Raw genomic sequence first — 5,544 nt, 5'->3', positions numbered from 1 at the left:
TCTCTTGCCTCAGCCTCCAGAGTAGCTGGGATTACAGGTGTATGCCACCATGCCCAGCTAATTTTTGTGTTTTTAGTAAAGATGGGGTTTCACCGTGTTAGTCAGACTGGTCTTGAACTCCTGACCTCGTGATCTGCCTGCCTCGGCCTCCCAAAGTGCTGGGATTACAGGCATGAGCCACTGTGCTTGACCTTTGTATTTTCTTAGTAGAGGCGGGGTTTCACCATGTTGGCCAGGCTGGCCTCGAACTCCTGATCTCAGGTGATCCACCCGCTTTGACCTCCTGAAGTGCTGAGATTACAGGTGTGAGCCACGATGACCAGCCCAATGTATTTCTTTTGTAAGTCATTTTACAAGGCTTTGTTCACGGGCATCCTGATTGCCTATGGGACACCTCCTCTGAGATGACTAATAACACCTCACATTTCAGAAGGCCAACAGAACTCGAGTTTCCCACCTCAATCAGTGATACCATATTCAAAACGCAGTGTGAATCTTAGATTCTCCTCTTGTTTCCGCATCTTATATTTCATCATGAGCAGGTCCTGCTGCCTTTACCTACAAAATATAACCTAAATCTGGCTGCTTCGACCACTTCTACTGCGACAGCTTCATTTCAAGCCACTGCCATCTCTCCCTGCAACTAGTGGAATAGCCCTGTAACTAGAGTCATGCCATCTACTTCTGTTTTACTGAAACGCTAAATACGTTTTTGTCACTCCTTTGTTCAAAGTCCTCCGATGGCTTTCTACAAACATGTACGCCAAATCCAGAATCTTCACCAGAAGGCCCAATGTGACCAGGCTCCTGACTGTCCCATGCCTTCATGTCCTCACTCACTCACCTGTCCCTCCATTTTCCCTAAATAACCTGGTTCCTGCCCCAGGGCCTTTGCACCTGTGGTCCCCTCTGCCTGGACCACTTGCCTGGCTTCCTCATATCACTCAGCTCCCTGCTCAAATGGCTCCTTCCTCCTCCAAGAGACCTTTGCAGGGCCACCCAATCTAAACCAGCACCCTCCTTTTTCTTGCTCTGTTTTTTCTTTTTCTTTTTTTCTTTACAAGACAAGGTTTAGCTCTGTCACCCAGGCTGGAGTGCAGTGGCATGATCTTGGCTCACTGCAACCTCCACCTCCTCGGCCTACATGATCTGCCCACCTCAGCCTCCCAAGTAGCTGGGACTACAGGTGCTCACCACCACACCTGGCTAATATTTGTATTGCCCAGCTATTTTTTGTAGAGATGGGGTTTCACCATGTCGCCCAGGCTGGTCTCGAACTCCTGAGCTCAAGCGATCTGCCCACCTTGGCCTCCCAAAGTGCTGAGATTACAGGCATGCAACACCATGCCTGGTGTCTCTTTGTTTGTGCCCCTTAGATGGTGAGTTCCACAAGGTCAAAAAATGATTTGTCATTTTCACTGCTATGTGTCCAGGGCCTGGAGGAGAGCCTGACATTCAGCACAGGCTCAATATATATTCACTGAATGTACTGACCTCTTCAGAGTTCAGTTGGCATCTGTACCCTCCCTACCCAGTGTGGCCTTCTCAGCCTCCCAAGTAGCTGGGACCACAGGTGTTCACCACCATGCCTGGCTAATTTTTGTAGGTTTCAGGTTGTCAAGATAGGTATTGCTTTTTCCCCCGACAGGTAGGCTATTTACTATCTCACTAATTCTATCAATATTGGCACAAATTGATGATGAAGAAAATATTACAAAAGAGGATGCCATTGATGGTTATGAGACCCAATTACAATTTTCCCTGTAAATTCTCCCAGGAACAGGGATGGCTAAGTGGTTGCTTTGAATGGGAGCTCTAGGTGCATATAGAAAGGTCAGGTTCAACTTTGCGAAGGTGTTATATTTAACCGTGAGCCAGGACTGTGGAAGACGTGACTGTGTCCTCTTCCCATGGCCCTCCCCTTCCTGTCTTTAGCCATCCCACTGCCCCCTCAATCAACCCTGCCCTCTCACCTAATCTAAAGTGGGAAGGACATAGTCTGTTGGTTTTTTTTTTTTTTTTTTTTAAATCCATATGTGCCTTCTGAGATTTGTTTTATTCCTCATCTTTCTTGGTTCCAGTTGCCTGGCCTCTCTTGCTTTGGGGGGACTTCCTTTCTCTTGCTGTAACTTCGGGATTCTCTTCACTCATCATGGTCTTGGGCATGGGTTCTTTGGGAAGAAGTAACTCTTGTAAAATCTATACCCTAGAAATCTCCAATCCCCACCCTTCTCAAGGGAGAATTTGTCATTTCAGATCTAAATTAATTTCAGGAATTTTGTGGTCGCCCCTCCCCAATACATCTTGCATTTTCCAAAAAGTTAGTGAAAGCAGAGTAGTGACCTAAGAACAGTTCCTGTAATAATTGTGAGGATTAGGGCTTAGCTGCTAAGACCGAGTGACCTTGGTTCCTGGAGGGAAATGAAAGTGAACCATTGCAAAGCACTGAGCTGAGTGGCTTTGAATACAAAGCAGAATTTATTGATCCAGTGAAATAGTAGGAAAATATTTCATCTGCTGGACCTCTGCCTCGATAGCCTGCTGACATGTTATAAACCCAAATCAAGCACTGTAGTTAAAATGCAGTAATTTGCTGCTCTTGGAACCAAGTACATTATATTTTGATATTTTACATTAGGAAATCATGTTTTACTGCTACTATTCTCATTTTGTGTCTTTAAAACATGTAGTTATTATTTTTTGTTGTTGTTGTTGGACTTAAAAATGGATTTGAAAATTTGTATGTAAAAGCTGATCAGTATGGTCTGTTCCAGAGTTAACGGCAGTATGCCGATATCAGTTTCCCGCTTTCTACAATGTACTGACTAGCGTTATGTAAGCAATCTTTGGGTGAAGGGTGTGTGAGAACTCCTGGCGCTATTTTTGCAACTTCCTGTGAGTCTTATACTAATGCAAAATAAAAATGCACTTTTAAAATGTGAGTTTACATATTCATATGGGTTTTGAAGCATGAGAAGGCTATGGGTTAAATTGTGTGCTCCCCCACCCCCCACCCCCCTTCCCAATTCATATGTTTAAGTCCTAACCCCTTGTACCTTAAAACATGAGCTTATTTGGAAATAGAGTTGTTATGAATGTCATTGATTAAGATGAAGTCGTGAGAGTGGGCGCTAGTCCGACATAACTGATGTCCTTATAAAAGGGGGAAGTGCCGGGCATGTGGCTCACACCCGTAATCCCAGCACTTTGGGAGGTTGAAGTGGGAAAATCACTTGAGGTCAGGCGTTCGAGACCAGCTGGGCCAACATGATAAAATCCTGTCTTTACTAAAAATACAAAAATTAGTCAGGTGTGGTCGAGGTGGCGCACACCTGTAGTTCCAGCTACTCAGGAGGCTGAGGCAGGAGAATCACTTGAACCTGGGAGGTGGAGGCTGCAGTTAGCTGAGTTTGTACCACAGCACACCAGTGGAGGCAACAGAGTGAGACTCTGTCTTAAAAAAAAAAGAAAAAAGCGGGGGGCAGTATAAACACATGTGTACAGGGAAAACACCATGTGATGATGAAGACGGAGATTGAGGGGATGCTTCTGTAAGCAGAGGAACACCAAAGACAGCCAGCAAACCATGGGAGGGGGAGAGAGGCTGGACAGATTCTTCCTCACGGCCCTCAGAAGAAACCAGCCCTGCCAACACCTTGATATTCGACTTCTCAGATTCTAGAACTGTGAGCAATAAATTTGTCTTTGTTCTGGCACACCCAGGAAGCAGATACAGAGGGTGTTCTCTGTGTTTTTCTCCCCTCTTCCATGGTGGCCTCTGAACCTCCCCAGACCCAGCCGGGTGCAGTGGCTCACGCTTGTGATCCCAGCACTTTGGAAGGCTGAGGTGGACGGATCAGTTGAAGCCAGGAATTTGAGACCAGCCTGGGCAACATGGTGAAACCCCATCTCTACTAAAAATACAAAAATTAGCCGGGCGTGGGAGTACGCACCTTTAGTCCCAGCTACTCGGGAGACTGAGACAGGAGAATCGCTTGAATCTGGGAAACAGAGGTGGCAATGAGGTGAGATTGCACCACGGCACTCCAGCCTGGATGACAGAGTGAGACTCTGTTCCTAAATAAATAAATAAAAAGAAACCTCCATGAGCTGCTGAGCACTGCAGACACTGCTGCACAGATCTGTTTGACAATTATGTAGGAGTACATACGATTGAGTGCAGGCTTTCCCCGGCCTCAGATGAGATAATAGTGCTCCACGCCCTTCAGGTGTGGGCCATGTGGACCGGAGCTTGGCATCTTGTGGTGAGTGTGAAGTTTGAGGACAAGGCTTATTTACTGATTGTGACCTGTGCCAGAGAGGTCTCCACGGGCTCTCTTTTGATCTAATTTCATGTATGTTTTTCTCATATTGCTCTGCTTCCATTTTATTCAACTATTGCCATCAGTTTTCTTTTTCTTTCTTGAGATGGTGTCTCACTCTCTTGCCAAGGCTGGAGTGCAGTGGTGTGATCTTGGCTCACTGCAAACTCCACCACCTGGGTTCAAGTGATTCTCCTGCCTCAGCCTCCCAAGTAGCTGGGACTACAGGTGCTCACCACCACGCCCAGCTAATTTTTGTATTCTCAGTAGAGACGGGGTTTTACAACGTTGGCCAGGCTCATCTCAAACTCCTGACCTCCAGTGATCTGCCTGCCTCGGCCTCCCAAAGTGCTGGGATTACAGGTGTAAGCCACCATATCTAGCCATTTTAAAAAAATTTTGTAATGTATTTTATATGGTTAAAAAATCAAAAACAGCTGGGTGCGGTGGCTTACGCCTGTAATCCCAGCACTTTGGGAGGCTGAGGTGGGCAGATCACGAGGTCAAGAGATTAAGACCATCCTGATCAACATGGTGAAACCCCATCTCTACTAAAATACAAAAATTAGCTGGGTGTGGCGGTGCACACTGGTAATCCCAGCTGCTCAGGAGGCTGAGGCAGGAGAATTGCTTGAACCTGGGAGGCGGAGGTTGCAGTGAGCCGAGATTACGCCACTGCACTCCAGCCTGGTGCCTGGCGACAGAGCGAGATTCTGTCTCAATTAAAAAAGAAAAGAAAAAAATCAAAAACGATATAAAAACGAGCCTTTGCCATACTGCTTTCCCCACCTTCCCAGAGTTTTCATGCTGTCCTGAGCTCCACTGCCCCTGGAGCAGACCCCTGAGACACAGATGCCCCCTTTCATTATAACTGTGCACTGGATATTTTGATATATATTTATATTCATTTTCCCTCTAAGATTCTTTAACCCCATTCTCAAGTCTACCCTTCAGGCAGCTGTGAGGACTTTTAGAAGTCACTGTCCTAGGACTGCTGGAACAGGAATGCAGCCCTCCTTACACTTTTTGTTGAATTTTAAAACAGGTCCCTGAAACTGATAGGAGAGACTCCGAGAGAAAAGGCGCGACTTGCTAGAGCCAGATGTGAAGAGAAGAGCATGGCATTGAGAGCAGACTTAGCAAAGAAGAGGCGGCCTCCGAGTGATCCTGGTAGAGAGCAAGGTCCACACCCTCTCTCTGTAACAAGGCTAGAGAGTGTATA

Source organism: Cebus imitator, unplaced genomic scaffold, assembly GCF_001604975.1.
Source record: "Cebus imitator isolate Cc_AM_T3 unplaced genomic scaffold, Cebus_imitator-1.0 Scaffold304, whole genome shotgun sequence".
Classification (NCBI taxonomy): domain Eukaryota; kingdom Metazoa; phylum Chordata; class Mammalia; order Primates; family Cebidae; genus Cebus; species Cebus imitator.
The sequence above is the reverse complement of the archived record's forward strand: the minus strand, read 5'-3'. Positions refer to the sequence as shown.